Below are 22307 nucleotides of genomic sequence, written 5' to 3'. Positions count from 1 at the left end.
CCCGTTGTGTTAAGCATTGTAGTCAGATGCAGCAAAAAGGTACATAACCAAGATGTAGTTTCTTACTTTTTTTTTTTATTATTTACCAGAGTTTATAGGAATTTTTAAAAAAGAAAGTAAATTTCAGTAGCCCTTGTTTGTGTAGGTGATTAATGGCACATAATGAGGGCACTATGGTATGTTGCCAAGCCAGTATATTACAGGCAAGGGTCAAAGGCGTCACATTAGGTTCAGCTAGAACTCCAGGCATGCTCCTATAAAGAGGCAAATGTAAAAGAGGAACTGAAGTAGAGTCAAAGCATTTGTCTTCACACAGTACAATCCTCCAGTTTTTAGCTTGATAACAATATGCATATAACATATATTTTCATCATGGACAATTATATTTCGATTCAAAACATTGACTGATTTCAGGGAGAAATATGTTTCCTGTTAATGTAACAATATACAGTCATGCCAGCTAGTGCACAAGGCTTCTGCTGAAGAGTTAGCTGGGCTGTGAGTATTGCTTTATCTGCAAGTGTGCAGATTATCCAGGAAATTTGAGGCATGGCCTAAATGTTTTCCATTTTTCTTCCATGCAAACAGCCAGAGAAGTGACACCTTAGCAAAAGCTCCCCAGTGTCTGGGTCCCAGTCTTGCGCTGGGCAAGCAATCCATTTTAAATGAACTGTTTGTGTTCCTCTGACACATTTGGTGTTATTTTAATGGCCTGGAAACCACAGAGCAATATCGTAAAGGATTATTATACCTTTAAATCACCTGTGAGAAACGATCCAAGTGCATAGGAATTCCATTAATCATCTTTGCCAGAGTGCAGCTCAAATTAAAGCTGGAGCCTTTTACTCAGAGGCACAGAAAATACCCGCAAGGAAAAAGACTCGCTGCTTTCAGCACATGGCTCTTTCTCTTCCTTAAACACAGACTTTTACTTGGTTCAGATGGTGCTAATGATAATACCAAAACCAAAGCAGTGTCACTGTATTAGACTAAACGTTGATGGAAAAAAAGCCCCAGTGGGGGGAGAGAGTGATTAGAAACCAAATCCTGCATAAACAAAAGTCTGTTTTGCAGAACACTTAAATCAGTTTGTGTTGAGCCTCTTCTCAAAGGGAGGACAGATTAATGTGATGAGGTTTCTGTGCATCCTCCAGCAAATGTCATGAGATGCAAGATGTGTTTAATCTTCCTGTTTAAATATTTGTAACTGTGCTAAATGCAAATGCTATAATAACATTTAATAACCACATGACCTGACTAGACCTGACTACATTTAATGTTTGCTTCAGTAAATGACACTGGCGAGGAGAGAGATCACATGCAAATACCCCTCCAGAAAAGAGGAAGGATGTGAGACAGACAAATACCTAGCCACAGTTGGCCAATCAATAAATCAGCCAACAGGAACTCAGTGCCAAAGTCCCTTTAATTGCCTGTTCTTCCCTAAATGATTCAGGTTTTGCCGAAGGCTTTAATGAGGTGTTGAATTTCACTGCAGGGATTGAAGCACAGGCAATTAAAAGGCAGATGTGGTCAGACCCAGATGAACTGAGGGAGTGAGGCAGACGGAGAGTGTCGACCAGATACTAACACCCTCAAAACCGTTGAACAGAACTAAACTTCTAAATACACCAATGCACTAACCATAGAGAAATACTCTGTTCTGCTTAATTGAAACCAACTTCAGTCGCTGTCTCCATAAATACATTTAAAAATCCATCTATTCCTTTGCTGACGCAGATTGTATTTCCCAAAGAGAGACCTTTACATCAGGTAATGGGTGTTTACAACACAAACTGTACAAACGTGTTCTTATATACTGGGTTTAGTTTGAACCCCACAAAATTAACTCACTGACATCACATATGGTGCAAACTATACCCAGGAATTGCACCGACTTGACTTGCAGTTGAATTTTATTTTGATTGTGCTTGCATGCAGGACATAAGGCGACGGTGAATTAAAGGTGAAGCCAAACACTATTTAAATGAGCTGCACTAAGCTTTAGTCTGGATTTTCCCAAAGACGCTGAGAGCTGTATGACCAGCTGATCAGAAGTAGAGGAAGAAGGAGAGGCAGAGTTGTGAAGCACCTGACAGTTTTGTTTAGTTTTGTGCTGCTACTATATAATTTAACTCAGCTCCCTATGAATGTATTCCTGGCATTTTGTCGTATCATTTACAAAACAGGAACAAATGTAGGATTGCTACTTTCTCATTTTTTTAATATTAACATTATGTGTTATTTCACATTTTGTTGATAATATGTCTGTTTGACTATCAAGTTAAAAAGGTGTTTCAGTGATTCTCAGGAACCATTTTCAGTCTTCATTTACATTTCATTTAAATCCCATGCTTTTATGCTCTCATAAATACGGACACACAAAGTGGAGCCTTCCCTCTTTGTTATACTGATCAGGTCAACAGGTGGTGCTTCATCTGCACTTTTGCATTTAGTGAGGCGTTATCTATGCAATCCGATTTTTATATTAGTGTTCTGCAGGACTCACACATCTGCTGTAATTCAAACAGAAGCTGTGGCTCGTAACATCGTAGCATCACACTATCGCAAAGACAAAAACCTAACCTGTACCTAATCAGCATCAACAGTCCACCACCAGTTTTTCTCCAGGTATGAATAAAATAAACAGAGCTTTATCAGCTTTGTTACTTTCAGCTCTGTTTTAAGGTGGCACAGGTGTAAAAATACTTGCATCAGGCCTATGGTGTTGCATATAGTTTTATTGTTTTGCATGGTGCAGACTGCAAAGACTGTCATATACTGCATAGTGGTATTCTGCTCGAGCACGGCTAGGATTTGCTTTCTGTTCACAGAATCACACTATGTACACAAACAAAAAGAAAAACAAACAGAAAACTCAATGTGCATGTTAAGTAAAATAACGTTTTTCCAAGCGCACAACTTTCAGTAATCATTCAGGGTCTTCACAACAATCCAGGTTACATTTCCTTCTTTTCATTTTCATTTCAATGCTTAGGTGGAAGTGGATTATATGCACAGAAGATGTTCTCCATTACATTAAGGAGCTCGGCAAAAACCATCGCGATTTATGGTTAGCCAAACTCCTGTTTATGCTAATGCAGCATGTTTAATGGAGCGGGCTTAACACTGTCTATTATCAAGTAATCACAATTTGTACCCGATACACTTAGCTGTTTTGGGGGGTCTGGATTTCTCCAACAAACAGACGGTGGATTGTAATTAAGGCTGTGAAGTGTCACATGGAAGAGTGAACAACAGGGTAATGGCTGTTATGGAAGCGCTCCATTTACAGATGAGGGAGCCTAAACCCGATCATCTCTTGCTCTTGTGGTTATATGATATGAAAGTTTAACAAAATGGGGTGCACATGATTTGCGAGCTGAAAGGGAATGAGATCTCATCTTTCAGAATAAATTAGTCTATGCATTACCTGCATTTCAGGGAAAATTTTAAATTGACACAAGCTTCAGCCTGCCACCCTACATCATCATAAATTTCAGCTAATCATTATTCGAGCTCAATCTGTTACTTTAAGTGCTGAATGAGTTATGGCTAATTATTTGAATAACACATGCAAAAGCAGTAACACAGTACGAGTTTTTATAGTTAATGTCATGCACTCGAGAAAGGAGACAAACAAAGCAGCAAAATGACAAAAGGTTTCCTGACAATGCTGGCATCATATCTGGCTTTTGTCCTTCTGTTCAGTCTGGGATTTTAGTTCAAATTAAATTTGAATTAAATTTAAGCCCATTAAATAAAAACAACTGTGTAAGGACTGGTTTTAACTTTGTTACCAAGAAATACGGTCTGACATTTTGGCATAGCGGATGGGTCTTTATACCACAATGAGCTTTGGCCACTGTCACTTTGGAGCAAAAGCCATTCAGAGCTGGCAAGGAATCCATTATTGGTGAATTTGTAAACAAATTATGGAACTGTAGTTGCTGAAAACTCTTAAATTAATTGTACAGTAAACAACTTCCCAGTCTACAGCAATATTCTGGACTTATTCCAAAGATTCACATTAGTCCCATTCATTTAAACACCCACATTTATAAACATAGGGACCCAGGATGGAAACGAATGAAATTTATTTTCATTTGTATTTAGCTGCTATGGAAAAGAAAAGCTACTTTGCACAACAGAAATTTCAAGAACCAGAAACACATGCAGACCCTGAACATACAACAATGCATCTTTAATTCACTTGAAGCAAAAATAACAAAATAAACACAACAGTGTCCCAAACCAATTTCTACACTCCTTTCTCTCCGTTCTGTACGTTCCTCTACCCTCACTGTCTTTCCTGTGTAGGTTTAATGTGAAACAAGTTTCTCAACAGCTGTTCTTTGTCTGCAGTCACCTGTGTGCTGCCTGACTTAGCTCATCCCTTGATCCCTCGTGTTATCCTCATTTCAACCTGCCTCGTATTCCGTGTATATCCCAGAGTTAAACAATCCCCATTTCCCTTCTGTACATCTACTCCGTTGTTCTCATTTCCCTTCACCTTTCCTTATGTCTCCTTCTCTTCTCTTTTTTGCAACTCTTTCCTCTTTACTCTCTATTCCCTTTTTTGTTTTCCCTTCATTCTGCATCTCTGTCTCCTCTGCCCATGACCATGCCTTAATTTACAGCCCCCACTCTCGCCACCCCACCCCTCACCGTCTAATAACTCAGTAATGGTAGAGTTGGTCTGCAGAGCCCCAAGCTATCAGCTTTTATGGCCCTAATTGTTTCTTCTGTGCCGTTAGTTGTAAGACTGTAAGACTGCTGTCAAGTGAATACAAATTGGCCACAGAAGGGAGCACGATTGTGCGCCGATCCAAGACTAATCTCAAAGATTCTCGGCAGACGCAGAGTCAAAAACGGGAGCTAATACCAAGATACTTGTGATGGTGCAGATGAACTTGGGGATAGAAAACACTGGTACAGCTCAATCACCTGAGGTCATTATTACCTCAGCATTGAGTCCTGCATCAGGAAATACTAAATCTCACTCTCCTCCAGCTTTTTAACCAGCCCATTCTCCCTTCCCTCCTCTCATTGTCACCATTTCTAATAGCGGGGGATTAACATTTAATTTACCCTCCTCAAAAGGATTATCGAACAGGTGACACGCTTTCATTTTGAGCTCACTCCAACACACCGGATGCTTACGAACACATCGTGCCGAAAAAATATGATCTAGGATTACTGTAAAAAAAATAAAGTCCCAAATGATACAAACAATTATATTTGATGTAAGCTGCTTTATATTTCTGTGCCACAACTGGATTCTAGTGATCCCACTGATTCATCTCAATCTGTCCCAAAACGTATAGTCTCTTCCTTTCAGTGCAAAAGCAGGACTACAGTGCATCCTCCTCTCAAAAGATGTGAGAAACAACTCCATGCTCTATCTAGCACATGACTGACAGACGGACTAAGTGAATGACAAAGCATATAATCATCCTCTATGCTCTGCGTTTGTGGCCATAACTCTCCAGCAGTCATAGCTCATCATGGTTATAAAGAACCAAACAGCTTCTTGACACCGTAAATAGGGGTTTCACTGCTATTGTAGATAGCTACACCACAACAGAACCACCCCAAGTATCGCTTTCTGCAGGCCAAAGGCTAATTGGTTTGCCTTCAGCTTCTGTCAGTGAATGGCAGGGCTGTGGATAATCATGGGCTATCAAAGGGCCTCCAGCTGCAGAAATTGAACAAACTGAACCACAGCAATCAGGCCGGATTAGGCCTTTCCTTCCCTCATTGGTTTGTTTTTCCTCCATTTTTGTTCCATTGCTCATTCTGTCCATTGACAGGTACTTAACTTTTAGAATCACTTGCAATAACCATCAAAATGTATTTTTTTATTCTTACTGATGTTTATCTAAACAGCTAGTTCAAATGATTGTTGATAGCCTTATCTGACTGGTCTTAACACTAAGCTTCTCACTTGTGAACCAACCAGCATCATATGAGAGAGGAGCCACAGGCAAGTATTAGATGTCGAGAGCAGCTGTTCCTTAACAACAGTAGGCAGAAGCATATATACTGTTATAGCATCATTTTGGAGAACATTTCTTCATTAAAAAGAGTACAGAACAACACTTACAGGTCTTCTCCTGACTGATAGGCACTGAGAGACAGACAGTTCAACTAGTTACATGTATTTTTAAATAAGATCAAGCATACAGAGACAAGAGATAAAACCAAGTGTTTCAGACAGAGGCTGAAAACAGGAGCTGCAGCAAAGTGATATTTTTACTGAACATTAGCGCATGTAAACCCTTTCAAGTAATAACCCATATGAACCAATAAATTTGAATATTAGCAGATAATGTCATCTTTAAAATAAAGATTGAGACACTGACTTTTTGATACGTCTAAAAAACATAGTTGACTATGTTTCACAAAAGAGGAACGATCTGCAGCAGTTTGTAAAACTAGACAAGCTTGTCCCTATAATCAAATTGAAATCATTGATATCCGTATTTGGTATGGACGCATGTTTTCTTTGAATTGACGTTGTCCCTTAAAGTCCTTGTCCTATTTGTTCTCAAATTTCATAGATATGATCATGTTTGTGTGCTTGTATTGTTTTAAATTGTTTTATATTTACTGAAATAATAAAAATGAGTCCATATGGACTCAAGCATTTGTGACTTTGAATATATCTGACACATGATAACCAGCCTGCAGGGAGTCAACAAACAAACCAATGAGAAATGATGGTCTGTTCCCAGTAATATGTTTTTTATCCAGAACGCAACAAGTTACAAAAAAAAGTAGGGATTGCATAAAGCCTATCTCTTTTGACTAGATCTGAATGTAAGAGACCAATACGAAATGGGATAAAGCCGAAATAATGTGCCAGCATTTCTTTAAAAGATAAAGGGCTAATGTGTCCTTCAGAGAGAGGAGAGTGATGGAACAAACATTACAAAAGATGTATTCCTCTGGTCAAAGAGATCCTCTTTTTAATAAAAAGGCAATATAGAAGATGAGGTGCTGCAACAGTTGAAATGCATTTCCATTAGGACATAACCTCCTTGGCCTCAGAATGTGTGCTCTGGTGTGCTTTTAGGCTTCCACATGTGAAATGTCCCCATGTGAGGGAGACATAAAGAGAGCGAGGGAAAAAGAGAAGAAAAAAAGCAAAAAGAGAATGTGTGCAAATGGACACGCACAGATACACAGTGCCTGTGTCACCTCTTAGATCCTGTGCTGGTGTGTTTAATCCTAAAATCCACATTTGGGATTATTTCTTGAACTCATCCACCACCTGTAACAAAGGCTGCCACTCCTTCCACTGCAAACCACCCACTGGATAACAGGATTTGCCTCCATCAGAGCTGGTTTATCATGACTCAAGCTGTATTACTGGGAGATTAGAGAGAGGCTTGGGGATGGAGCCATGAACCTCCCTGCTGGGTGGGGCTGGGTCAACCTTTCCTACCACAACAGAAGTGGGTGTCAGCATAGAAGCATTTCCATATGTGTTTCTTGTTCCAAAAGAGAAAGAGGAATAATTGATCATAATTCAACTGTTGCGGTGCCGATGTGAAAATCTACTTTAGAAGTTGCAATTTCAATGATTTCGACTTTTAAGGTAACACATATGCTAGGAGTTTAATTAAGGGTTCAGTGTGTAGAATTCGGTGACATCTATTGGTGAAGTTGCATGTTGCAGCTGAATACCCCCCCCCCCCTCCCCCCCTCCCTTTCCAAACATGAAGAGAACCTGTGGTAGCCTTTAATTGTCACTAAAACTCAGAAGGTGTTTAGTTTGTAGAGATGGACCCGCTCCAGGTGTAAACATAAATTATTTAAATATAAGGGCTCATTCTAGGGTGAAGAAAACAACAATTTGTACAATTTAGAGATGAAACACACTAGTAAAAACGTTTAACGTCACTGGGGAGGTTGAACACAAGATGAGCAATAACGATATTTTCAACCAAAGCCTGAATTATAATGGAATAACAATAATAACACAAGCAACCATAATCTATTGTCCGGCTGTGACCATTCACTTTTGAATTCTTTATTTTATGTATTTTCCGTTGTCATGAATGTGGCCATTATGATGAATGCTGTTGTTGTGATTGACAACGTGTTGTTGACGAGTCCCAGTCACCACTGCTTCAGAGCGCTTGTCGTCTATGTCCAAATTTATCATGAGTCCAAATTGCATCAAATCCGACACAGCACTTCCTTGGGCCTCTAACAATACACTTGCAAAGTGTGAAGCCAATAAGCTGAATGGTTCTATATATACGCAGGCCACCGAAGGCCATTAGGTAAGAAGAGGAAAGTTACATACGTTTGGAGTTGTAGTGGCTTGTACAAGTATTAATTACATTTTTTTTGCATTGTGACTGGCCTATGCCATAGCATGAGATCATGATAAACGATATACTGGTGCAAATTTTCCAGAAAACATTCTTCCAGTAAGTAAACTAATGTTGAACGTTGCTCCAGATGTGTGCACCACAGACTGAAATGTGTGCTAATGATGAATACGCCAGTAACGTAGTGCTTGACAGTAATACAGACCATAATAAGTGGTCTGACAAGACAGACAGAAACATTGCTTACATGTTTTCATTAACTTGTATATGTAATAAGGAATACATCAGTCGACAGATTTTGATTGGAAAGCTAAATGTTGCCAGGTCAGTGATCTGTGAAATTCTTTGATTTCATTTAGACAGCGTGTCCTTGCTGCTGTCTTGAGTGATATAAGCTTTCATTATTTGTACGAGCCACGTCTATGGGCAAACCCCGACATTAAGTGCCTGGCATACAGATACAGATACACGTCTGGCAGCAATTTTGAAGGGTTTACAATCAAGATGTCTTTTACTTCAGGCTCCTCATTTCAACCCCACTGACTTCTGTGTGATGAAAATAAAGCTTCTCACTTTGTCTCTTTCATGATACTGTTATCAAAGTGAATAATGGGCCATCTGTTGTTCTGAGCTGATAACCCTTTTCTGTAATGTAATTAATACGATGGGTATTATTTTATTTAAACGGCTGAGCTTCTTAGTAAAATGTGTAAAGTGCAACTTGCAAAACATCATTGTATCCTTCTAGCTGCCTCTTGGGCTGTTTTTAACTTTGTCTTTAACTTGAAAGATTGGTGGTGCCACTGCATTGCAAACTGAAATGTGTCGTAACCCACCCATCAATTCAGTCACTATGAATAGTCAATTACTCTGCGTTGCCTTTATAAAAATATTGCAATACATGTAGTTCTTTGATTCTACTGATTTCCTTTTAGGAGTGGCAAGCCTCATCTTTGTACTGTATACTACATCCTGCTTTTTTATTACCTCCCAGCTGCAATGGAAGAAAACACAGGCCCTGTTCATACCTGCCATTAACACGCATCCTGGGTGAGCTGATCAGAAATGGAGAGCCCTGATTTCATCATTTCCCACTTTTAGTTAAAATGCATCTCTAGTGATCAAATCTCACTTCCCTGCTCTGTATGTAAATACACAAAATCATCATTTCCATTTGCAACAACCAAATGCGTTGTTGTTGTTGTTTTTACTGGGGGGAAAGCACCTCCCGTGCCTAATCTGCTGGAAGAACAAGAGGAAATCAAAATAAAACTGAGTCTAATCTTCAGCATTTTCCAGGCAAATAAAATGCTCAGACGCACTCATAATTTATTTCTATGGGCTTTCCAAATTTTTGGACAAAGATTTGTGAAATGAGTGGAATATAAATGATATATTATTCTCAGTGGCGTCGCAGTGGGGGAGAAAGTGGAACTGACTTCTCAGAGTCCCAAAGGGGAGGGGACCCCTTAAAAAGCCTTAATCTTTAAAAAAATGAAAAAATTATAATCAATATTCTTATTTTAATTTCTAAGTACTTGGCTGAAAATGGCTGAAACTGGCTAAAAATGATTGACTAACAAGCAGGGAATAAGCAAATAAAAAAAGGAAAGAGAAAGAAAGCAAACAGAGGGCAGACAACTGTTGACAGATTTATTTTCACAGAAAGGTGAGTCAATCCATCAATAACACAGTTTATTACACAGGGTCACACTGACTGTGGCCACTCCAGTTTTGTGTGTTGCAGATTTGTAGCTGTAGGATTTTCATGTATGAGGGTTAATTCCCCTTTACTGAGAGGTCATAGTTTACTTTTCTACACATAGGGCGGCTGTGGCTGAGGGGTAGAGTGGTCGTCCTCCAACCTCAAGGTCGGCGATTCGATCCCCAGTCTGAACCATCTGCATGCCGAAGTGTCCTTGGGCAAGATGCTGAACCCTGAATGGCCCCCCATAGAAAAACTAAGTGCTGCGAATAGATGCACTGTATGAATGTGTGTATGAATGGGTGAATGTGAAACTGTACTGTAAAGCGCTTTGAGTGAATCATCAGACTAGAAAAGCGCTATATAAATACAAATCCAAATCCATTTTACATAGTCAAATCTCACTCATAAAGAGCAACCACTTCCATCACTGACCCTTCATAATAAATGTCCCATATAGATACATTGCTTATGATGACAGGAAACACAAAACTCCCTGACCAACCTTTCATAATAAGGGAACTAAATAAAATAGTTTACATTCACACTGGGTGATGTTCCGCTTGGAGCTACAGCGGAGCTATGACTATACAGAGGGTCTATTTAGAAAATGGACATAAGTATGTGTTTGTGTGTGTGTGTGAGAGAGAGAGAGAGAGAGAGAGAGAGAGAGAGCAAGAGAGAGGGAGTGAGCAACAGAGAGAGAGAGCTAACTGCCTGAATCAAACTTCACAATAAAGACTTTGAAAAAACAAAGAATGGATTCAATCTACAGATACATTGGAGAGCCTTGATCTCAAAACGGGTAGGCTGCAGGGAGTGCTGCAAAATTTTTTGCGTGTGACATATTCAACAGATAAACATTGAATCTGGTGTGAATGATCATTTTAACTATTTGTTCTCCTGAAAACTTTATGCAGAACAAGATGAAAAATAGGCGAGACCTTGAATATCAAGAGGAGCAGCCGGCCTCCGCAGCTGAATCACAGCTGAGCCGCAGCTGGTCCGATATGGCCTCGTTAATTTGTTAATTTGGGCGTGGCAATGAAAAGCATGTTGCTCCACGGCCGTCCTGTGGCACAACCACAGCCAGTGGGACACAGGCCTTTACCCTCTGGATTCACAATTTTTGCTCTAGTGACATGATTTTATGGTTTTAATCTGCTTGAGAATCTCCACTTTTATTCATGTCATTGACGGAATGACAACAACTTTTAAAACAGTCTAAAATGATGGCTTATTTAAATCTGTAATTGTACAGTCTTCTTCTTTCGTGTAACATCAGAGGTCCAACTCAGTGTCTTGTAGCCATGCCCTTGTCTCTGGTCCCACGTCAAAGAGGCCGGCTTCCGAGGGTGGTCTGTGTAGGGGGCAGGTGGTCATAATATGTTCGACAGTCTGTTCAGGGGCACCACACTCGCATGCAGCGCTGTCTGCCAGGCCCCACTTCTTCATTGAAGATTTGAACCGACCGACCCCAGTACGCAGACGGTTCAGCAGAGTCCATTGCCGGCGTGGAAGAAGGTCTCCTGTGGCTCCATCTCCTGGATCCAAGATGTAGTGGTGGATTTGGGTTGGCCCAGCCCTCTCCCACTCCTGTTTCCAAGCTGCCGCCAGCCATCCATCTTTGGACAGGTCCTCAGTGGTGGACCGGAGCAACTCTTGTGCCGCCTTGTTGTAAGGGTGGCGGGACTTGAGTCTGCTCAGAGGAGCTGCTGTCTCTGTGGTGTCATGGAGGATGTGCCAGTCATGCTTCCGTGCTTTCCTTGCCAGGACGAGAGTGGCAGCCTCTCGTCGTAGGCCAGCCGGTGCGATTCCTGCAAGGACTGGCAGCAGGACGATTGGGGTAGGCTTCAGGCATCCAGTGATGATCCGGAGGGCGTTGTTGATAGCCACATCCACCATTTTTGTGTGTGGACTTCTGCTCCATACTGGGGCAAAAGACCCCAAGCCCTGGTCTCCAAGCCCTGGTCTGAAAAGACCAGGGCTTGGGTGGATACCCGTAGTGTCTTGGCAGTGGCTCCCCAGGTTGTGCCAGCGAGGCGACGGATCAGTGCGACCCTTGATATTGTCTTTGCCCGGACATCTTCGAGATGTTGTTTGAAGGTCAGTGTCCGGTCCAGACGCACACCAAGGTATTTAGGCGCTTGCTGGGACTCCAGGCGCTTGTGGTCGGTGTATACCTCCAGTTCCCTCTTGGCGTCTCTGTTGCAGAGATGGTATGCTGCTGTAACAGTCTTGCCGGTGCTGAGTTGCAGGCGCCACTTTCGTAGGTAGGCTACTAGGACGACCATGTCTTGGTTGAGACCGTCTTCCATTGCCTTCCATGTGGGTCTTCTCAGCATGATTGCGAGATCGTCTGCGTAGCCGTACTTTCTGGATGCTGTGTCTGGTAGATCATAGATGTAAATATTAAACAGCATCGGAGAAAGGACCGAGCCCTGTGGGACACCGTTCCGTAGTCTTCTTAGCCTACTGCGCTGGCCATCGCTGGTCTGTAGGACAAAACTGCGGTTAGACAACGTCTCCATGATGAATTTCACCATATGCCGATCGGTTATTGTCCTCAGCAGCTTCAGGTGAAGTCCGCGGTGCCAGACGGTATCGTACGCGGCGGTCAAGTCCAGGTACACTACCCCAGCTTTCTCATTATCCTGGAAGCTGTCCTCGATGTCTTGAGACAGAAGTGTAACCTGGTCCACTGTGGACCTACCGCGACGGAAACCGGCCTGTTCCTGTGGAAGCTGTGGGTCAATCACTGGCTCAATGCGGCAGTGGATCATACTTTCCAGGATTTTAAATGGAACACAGAGCAGCAATATGGGTCGGTATGCCTTGGGGTCTTCCGCAGGTTTGTTTGGCTTTGGCAGGGCGATTACAGAAGCACGGCGCCAGATCTTGGGCAGCTTGCATCTCTGGTAGCAGGATGAGAAGAATGCACAGAGCCAGCTGGATGTTATTGTGCTCTGGTGCATAACAAACTCTGGGTGGATGTTGTCACGTCCTGGAGCTTTGCCTGGCTTGAGCTTGCTCATGGCCTTACTGAGTTCGTCTGCTGTGAATTCTCCTGAGAGGTTGGAATCCGCACTGGCCACCCTGGAGAGGGAAGTCACCTCCTGCGTTATCAGACGGGCAACATCTTTGTCTGCGTCTGGGAAGCGACCGTTTTTCAGGAGCTCGGACGCGATGGCATCTGCTGTGCAGTGGCGGTTCGTCATACAGGGCGCTGGGGCGCCGCCCACCCTACAATTTTGAGATGAAAAAAAAAAAAAAAAAAAAAAAATGACATGTCAAAAAACATTATATATCAAATAATTTAATAAGAAATGTACTGTTTTAAAGCGTTAAATGTGTGCCGGAGACCGTAAGCCCCTGTCAAAAACCACTTAATATATTATATTTGGTAATATATTTGCCATTCATTATCACTGAGAGAGAAGCCACTCCTCCCTGTGGGCGCCGGGCAAGTGGAAGTCTATGGAAGCCAACAAAAGGGGCAGGAACATTTGAGCAAGGACAGCTTTTCAATGGCGGATGACAGTTCGAGCCATGGGCGCACTCGATTGCGCCTACAGCCAATGAAAGGGTTTCTTATACATCATGCTGACAGGACTGTCCAATCAGAGACCTTATCACTGATCTACAGGAGCTGCATAGTTAGCAGATACTTTTAATCTGCACGGAGGTGCAGCTCCGGTCCCGGAGCACTGAGTGAGACAGGTAGAGGACAGACAGTGGACAGATAGAATCATTGTTGTTTACTGTGTCGTGTGTGTAGTTTTATCGATCAGTAATAATCAGCTGAAATTGAAACGTGCATGGGGACGTGCTCCTCCGGGACCGGGACCGGAGCACCTCCCGGAGCACCGGAGCACCTCCCCGGGGACCGTGACCGTCCCCGGGGACGTCCCGGCGACCGGAGCACCGGAGCACCTCCCCAGGTGCACCTCCCTCCGGTGCTCCGGAGACCGGGACGTCCCCGGGGACGACCCGGGGACGTCCCCGGGGACGACCCGGTCTCCGACCCGGTCTCCGACCCGGTCTCCGACCCGGTCTCCGACCGGGGACCGGGACCGGGACCGGAGCACCTCCCGGAGCACCGGAGCACCTCCCCGGGGACCGGGACGTCCCCGGGGACGGTCCCGGAGGAGCACGTCCCCGGGGACGTCCGGACCGGAGCACAGGACCGGAGCACCCCGGAGTTTTTTTTCTCTCATTGCGGTGGGCTATTTAAACCGCGCCGACCAAGTGCGCCCCCCCCCAAAAAAATTTCACCAGCCGCCACTGCTGCTGTGACTGGGCAGCTTGGGGGCTTTGTGCATCTGCCTGTTAGCCGGTTGATGGTTTGCCACGCCTTCCGACTAGAGTGGGTAAAGTCAATTGACTCAACAACTTCAGTCCATCTGTCTCTGCGTGTGGTGTCCAGTCTCTGAAGCAGTGCTTGTGCAGTCGCATCCACATCTTCCCTGGAGATAGCCCTCTGGTGGGCGCTCAGGAGGCGGCTGCACTCCTCGTCCCAGCCAGGGATGTAGTTCCTGTTGTAGCCGCGTGGGATGGTCTTTTTTGCCGCTCCTAGGAGGACCTTACAGTGGGCTTCATAGGCGGCGTCCACGTTGGCTGCATCAGGTTCTGGCAGACTAGCAATCCTTCTTTCTGTCTCCTGAGCAAATGACTCCCAGTTGACCTTTCGAAAGTTCCATCTTTTGACAGGTTTCCCTGGTACCGGTTGCACCAGTGATGGGACTTTAATGATGGACGGTCGGTGGTGTGAGCGGGGAAACCTGTCTAGGACGCGTCTCTCCGGTTTCGGGTCATTGCTCCGGCACACAGCGAAGGCCAGGTCCGGGTTAGTAGAGGTGTTCCAGCGTGCAGAGAAGAAGCTTGGCGGCTCCTTGGGGTCGTACAGTAGCAGGGCATCGGTGTTGGAGGCCCATTCACTCAGCGCCACTCCGTTTGATGTTGTGTAGTTGTAACCCCAATCTGTGTGTTGACAGTTGAAGTCACCTGCGTAGATGGCGGGGGCAGTTAAGGGCGGGAGTGACGTAGCAGACAGCTCTGATGGTGGGGGCTTATATACGTTGATGACTGAAGTTTCCTGGATTTTAGTAACCAGCCACTCGATGTTGGAGCCTGGTGGGGATTGGCTAGTGGCTGACCAGGTTAGTTCAGTCCTCACGAAGGTTGCCACTCCGTGCTGCTTGCTGTGAATGGACCCAGCGAGATGGAAACCTGGCATCTTGAGGATGTTATTGTTAGTGCAGTGTGTCTCCTGCAGGAGTACAACCGCTGCCCCATTGGAATCAGCAAGGTGACGTACGATTTCGAGTTTGGCGGTGGTGAGGCCCTCGACGTTGAGTTGGAGCACTGGAAGACCACGGTTTTCGACGGTCGGGATGACTGTGCGTCCTGAGTGGGGCGCTTCTCCGTTCCTTGGCCTGCCAGCTCTTTGTTTGGTTGGCGACATTCGTTTCACAAGTTGGTCTTGCACCATCTCTTGTTACTCGCAGGGAAGGCTGCGTGAAGGCTGTCGTCTTCTTCCCCATTGTACAGTGATAGCTACTGTTCATTAGTGACGACCCAACACTACAGATTCATTTGTGCAGTTGACTGTTATTTGTAGATTTACAATTACAATCCAGAGAGGAAGGGGGCCCATAGAGACTACTTGTGTATAGAGCCCAGGATCTTGTGCTACGCCCCTGCTTACTCTTACACAGACTACATCACCCAGGGTACATTAGTGTTGATTCAACTAAAAGAATTTGGCCGAGAGAGCCTCTGAATATTTTTTTATTTTAGGGTTCATATAAACACTGTCTCCATAAGTACATGAGTTTATTCTTTGAACAAGGTTTTCTGGGAAATTTGCACCAGATTTGTCTATCATGTCCAGGACAGAAAATAGGATTGATGCGGGTGCAAGCCATCCCCACTCGAAGCCTTCAGCTCTGAATTCATCCAAAGTCAGTAACTGTGCATGCACTGTAATTGGAAAGGTGTTAAAACAAAACAATATGACCAAACCTGCAATGGTAATAAGTGAAAGGGCCACTACCATCAAAGAAGAAGTTAATATATGTGAGTGAGGTCAAAGGAAAATGAGAAATAATTTCAACTTAAGCTCTGAACAAGGCCCAAGACGAGGGACACATGAATGAAGAAACACTTTCCAATTCTGGCAGGTGGGCGGCTAGGAATATCCGGGTTCCCTGAAAAAAACTCAACAACAACACTGACACAATAAATCAGTATAATCCCTCTTGTACTGTAGTGCCTCTTTCAAGCTGTAGGCCTTCTGAATCATTCAGGATCCTGCTCTAGGCACAGTCTGTGGAAGTTAGTGTGACCCAGTGAACTGCACATACTGTTAAAAGTGTCTTGGTGTAATAGCTAATGTTATTATCTGTTGATGGTGATTAAGACAGATGGCCAAACATTTTTAGTTTTTTCATGCAGTCCTCCAGGATAAATAGCCACAGATATCTAATGCAATACCTGCCCATGTTTTTGTAATATGTAAGTGACAACACAAAACATCTCAGGTCATTAAATTTACAAGTGCAGACATTTTTTCACAAAGTCTATGTGATTGATACAAGCGTGATAGAAGACGCGCCAATGAGGCGTGCACATAAAATAGCAAAAATTTGTGAATTAATATTCATGATCCCGAAATATACCCAAAATATTCTCCTAGTGTAATATAAAAGTCATCCCTCATGTGTCATAGCTTAGATAATGATGTACATGGTGAGATGACTTTGGTGATCAGAAATCTCTCTGCACAGTTATTCCCTAAAGATGCAAACAAAACAACTGCACTTCCCAAACTCTGTGTTTGGCGATAACAGTAAGAAGTAACTTATGGAAATCATCTTGCAAATGCATAACTCTAGAGAGTTTGTATGAAGTGCTGCGTCGATAAACGGACTAAACTGGATGGCATTTTTAAATTGCTTTCACCGAGACTTGCAAAACAAAACATTGCTTTGGACACAAACACTGAAGCACAGTGCAGCACGATGTTGTTTGTACATGTTCAGCTATACCAAGAGACTGGAAGCATGTCTTGCAGGCTGCTTGCATCAGCCACAATCCGCACATTGACACTCCCACAGAATGATATGTCACTCAAAATAGATCACAGGCTTTGATAATGCGTGCATGCCCAGAATCAATGCTATTGTACCTCATTTGAATTCTGTGAAGGTGGGAAGGATGATGATGGTGGCGTTCTCCTTGCCAAGGGTGTGAGTGCTGGGTGTGTCATACACTCACAGCCACAGTCCTTGTCTTCATCAACATCACCCTTACCAGAGAGAGTGTAAAAACATGAGTTGAGTCTAAACCACAGAGAAACTCAAACTTTGAGGGAAAGGCCCTTGTGCGGACGCAACAAAGAGAATTACTAACTTTTTGTAAAACACAGCTAAGGTGAAAAGCAAGAAACTTTCAAAAGATAAAGTTTTTCCAACCCATAGGGATCTCACAATAAGAGCACCATCAATGGTGATATCACCAAGAGAGCATCCTTTATGGTATGATCACATCTAACTTACGAAATATCCTCTCTGGCAACTTGTGGCATCTTGATCCTTATTGCAATCTCTGCTTTGTCCACACACATTATGTCAAACATTTGGTTCTCGGCGTTGAATTAGACGTGTGAAAACTCCAGATTTGGTTGGAAGTCTTTAGAAGAAAATAAATTTGGATTCTGGGCGGGGCTTCACTAATCCTTCTGTTTCCCTCTGCTGACACACAAGCAATCAAGTCAATAAGCATCTTTCCCAAAAGCAATTTGGTAACATTTGAGGATATTTTAGGAATGAAGGAGTGTATCCTTACTTTAAAGAATGTTATTCCCACCACAGCCGTGCCTGCTGCTGTTTGAGCCTCACTCATGTGATACTTTTAACATTTTATACTGTGAGCTTAATGCAGGTGATATTTGCAATCTGTATTTCAAATTCCACAAAACTCCAAGTTAATTTCATGGAACTTCATGTCTCAAATGTGTCAATTTAAAAAAAAACAATGAGTTATGTAAATAGCAGGGCGGCATGGTGATGCAATGGTTAGCATTGTCGCCTCTCAACAATTCGCTATTGGTGTGAATCTTTGCTAGGGTCTTCCTGTGTAGAGTGGTGTATCTTCTCCCTGTGTTTGCGTGTGTTTTCTGCAGGTACGCCGGCTCTAAATTAACTGTAGATGTGATGATATGATATGATGAATGTGCGTCTGAATGCTTGTTTGTCTCTGTATGTTGTGATACACTGGCAGGATGTTCCCTGCCTCTCACCCAATGTCAGCTGGGATTGGTTCACGCTCCCTGGCAAGCCTAGAGGGGAAAAGCAGTATAGATAATAGATGGATGGATGCAGATAGCTAAACAAGTAAACAGTATTTGAAACTTCTCTAGAGAACTGTGGCTGTGGCATGTCACTTTCTGAATATTCTACTTTTAAACAGCTGTACCAACAAAAAATCAATAGGCACTATCCATAAACATATTGGTACTATTTTCTACTGTCAATCTATGTCTTCTAAAGTGTTTTATGCACCCTCGTAGACCAGGCCAAGTCAATTTAAACAGTCTATCTATGGCTTTACCATTGATTTTTTAGGCTTGGGCAATATTATATGAGAGCGTTGCATCACTTTATCAATAACTCTGTTACGTAGAGGATTTAAACGTACTCTTTCGTTCTTGCTTTATGAGGCTGATAACTTGTAAAACAGACACAGTACAGACAAAGGCAGGACGCGATGAAATGTAATGGCTATTACTGAACGCTCAGGGGAAACAGATATGTATACTGTACAGTGCAAAGAACGGTTATTGAAAACTTGTATAACCTTGAAACTGTCGTAATTTTCAACATTCAGTACTCCCTATCTTTTGACCTTTACCGTCAGTTGAACCCAATGTAGATTGCCATGTTACCTTGTTCTTTGCCATATTGTCATTGTGAACTTCGTGACATACTTTCCTGCATTTTCTGAACTTTTGGCTCTCGAGTAAAGACCTTTTTTTTTTACTTGCCCCTGATCTCCTGTATATCCTCTGCATTTGAGAACTTGCCAAGTGCCAGCCTTAAATGCCTGATAAAGATAGATTGAAATTTAGCTTAATACAGCTTGGCCTCTGTCACAGACTTATAATTACTTGGGAATATATTCAATAATTCAAATGCAAATTGACACAGCTGCTCAAAGTTCAACCCGAGAAAGCAAATAGAGATTTTGACAAGATCATTAAGAAAAGATTATGACTGAAAGAAAAGAACAGAAGAATTTTTTTTCCGCCCCCGCACACTTCAGCAGCACGCCCGGTCAAAATTCTCACCGGGCCTTCTGACTGATATGTTAATTGATCTTTTACTGACTATTACAGGGCAAGATATTCATGAACTGTGGAGGGAATATTTATGAGGCAATGAAAATATAAAATGACTATTACCCACCTCCTATGACTGGAGGACTCCAGACTGTACTGTCTCACTATTTGCTAGATTTTATATGATACTACGTGTGATAGGTCTATTCATCAGATCTTATATTTAAAAACCAAAAACACCTTCCAAAGACCTAAATAAATAATGGAGAAACTCTGTAGTTACTTTTCTTTAATCCTACTGAGACATGGAGGTCAGCTGAGGAGCAGCATCACTCGAGCCAAACCAAAATATGAAGAAATTAAGATGAATACAAAAATATACTGAATAGAGCTGACATCTGTCTAATAAGATAATCTCATTGTCTGTAATGTGGCAGCATAGATGCAGATGAGATTGTAACTTTGTGAAACTTGTTAATAATGACGAGAGGACAACAGTGCACATTTGGAAAAGTAAATGTAAAGAGTGTGGTGATAACAGGCTTCTACACCGTTTCCTTCTTATTGTTCCCCTTCCCTTGTGTTAGTGTGTGTGAGGCCGGCTGACTGTGACTTCCTGGTTCCTGTTCTCCTGCAATTTCACCTACATACTTGAGAGGCATTCCCTACATACAGTATAAGAGTGGCTCAGCCCACAAGAATTTGCCAGATTGTAGAATAGAATAAGAGGAGAAAGCAGTGTATAATGAAAGTATAACTTCTACCACTGGAAAAAATTCAGTAACTCATACAAAAGTTTGAGAAAAAATGCTACAAAAGATATAAACCACAATATAACATTATGTGAATTTACATATATATATTTTAACAAATCATATTTATAATATATGACTGCCTTTTAATCTTGCACTTTAAAATTGAATTATTCTGTGGGTCACTTCCTGCCAAATACCTGTCTACCTGTGTCCCAGGATCACCTGCATCGCTGCAACACTCAGCCTGCCTTCCTCTGCTGAACTTTATTCTGATGCCTGCTCGCTCTGTCAGAGGTCTGCTCAGTCTGTTGGATTTGGGATTTGGATTCACTGGAACCTGTTGTCTTCAAGCTGCCTGATTCACATTCTGCTATACGTTTTTACAACAAATACCTTAAAACTTGATTTGTGTCTTACCCTGTGTTCTGCCCATTAAGTCCAGCCCTCTGTGTAAACCATAACAATAAGAGAGATGAAAAGTGATCAAAAAAGCTAATGAAATACCTGCACTTAGTTCAGTTAACATACCACAAAGCCCCATATACTATATTATTGTTTTCATTTTGTTGTGTTGTTGTTTTTCACATTCCTCAGATGCGTTGGTGCTTCAGGGGCTTGACTTTATTCAAAGGATATGTTATAATGTAATGGGCAGATTGCAATACGGTATAATTCACTAAACCGTTCTTTCCCCCAAGAGGATAGACCCTTTTGCTTTTAATGACCCTACACTACCCTCCAGAGAGGCATTGCAGCCCAACTACTTTAAAAAACAGCTCAATTTGATTATAAACTGTGTGAACTTTGCAGCTACTGCAGATACAGACAGAGTCCATCTTTTAAAGGACTTTTTCATCTCAATGTTTTTCTAACACTGTGTTTAAGCAGTGTTTTTAAGCCATTTCTTCTATAAATCCTCACAAATGTACCTTCAGGCAGGATGACTATGCAAGTTGGACCCTTGTGTGCGGTGTCTCATAGTGGATCAAAACAATAAATGGATTCTGTTTAATAGACAGGTTTTACAAAGCAACACCGATTTAAGAAGGAATTTTCAGCTTTTTTAATGACAAGGTAATAGAGAGGGATCATAAACTCTGAACACTCTGAGCACCGAACTCTGGAGAGCCTCTGGGGTTTCCGCAGACTTTCTCCATCTGCCCCCCTAGTATAATGTCCACAGTGTAGGAACAGATATGAGAAAAAACTGACATGAGAAAAAACAGGAGATCCTCCACAGGACCATGAGAATTTACTAACATGCAACAGAAAATACAAAAACACAAATATCTCAGGATAAAAAAAGCATAGATATAGATGTAGAAGTCACTGATGAAGATGTTTAGATAAGTTTTGGTGATAAGAACCGACTGTTAACACATAGGTGGATGGCTTCAGAGCCTGTCATTATGTCTTAAGACTGAGTTACATGCTATAAATAAAAGAATGTGATCTTCGCAGCAGATATTAATACGTTACATCTGGCCTCTGTCTACCTTTCACCTGAATCTTCTGCAGGATTTGTTACTGTTGTGAAAACGTCTTATTAGAGATTCTCCTGCTCTATTGTTCATGTGTGAAAGGCAACCTCTGGAGAAAGTGTGAATCCAACTCTCCAGAGTTCCTTTAGAGGTCATGTCTACAACGACTACACACACACACACAGACACACACACACACAGAAAGCGCACTAGTAATTCTTGTGAAACATTTTATTTCTTGTATTTCACATCTTTCATCAGTGTACAATGTCTGAGTAAGTTAAAAACACCATCCGCTCTTCAACAGAGCCAGGAAATTAATTGGGGTCAGTCCAAAGCAAAAGAAACATCTGAGCAAGTGTGATAGTGTTGAGATGATTATAACGTTTATGGAAATGCAGGTTTCATTTGAATTCAGCACCAGATGCATACAGTAATACCTGCAGCATTAAACCCACTTTAGAAGCACTTTTACAATCTAAATTTATGGCACAAGAGTTGGCACTTTGGAAGAGCTAATTATCAGTTTTTAATGTATTTTACTGCAGTCAAATTATTCATCTCGACATTTAAATGAAACAGACCCCCTGTGCATTATAAGACACGGTCCATTATGAAAAGTCAAGTTAGTTTACTTTTTATCCACAACTTACATTTGTCAGGTAAGTACTTTGTCTGAAC

This window comes from Limanda limanda, chromosome 3 (genome assembly GCF_963576545.1).
Source record: "Limanda limanda chromosome 3, fLimLim1.1, whole genome shotgun sequence".
Lineage (NCBI taxonomy): Eukaryota > Metazoa > Chordata > Actinopteri > Pleuronectiformes > Pleuronectidae > Limanda > Limanda limanda.
Note: the sequence above shows the minus strand (reverse complement) of the source record.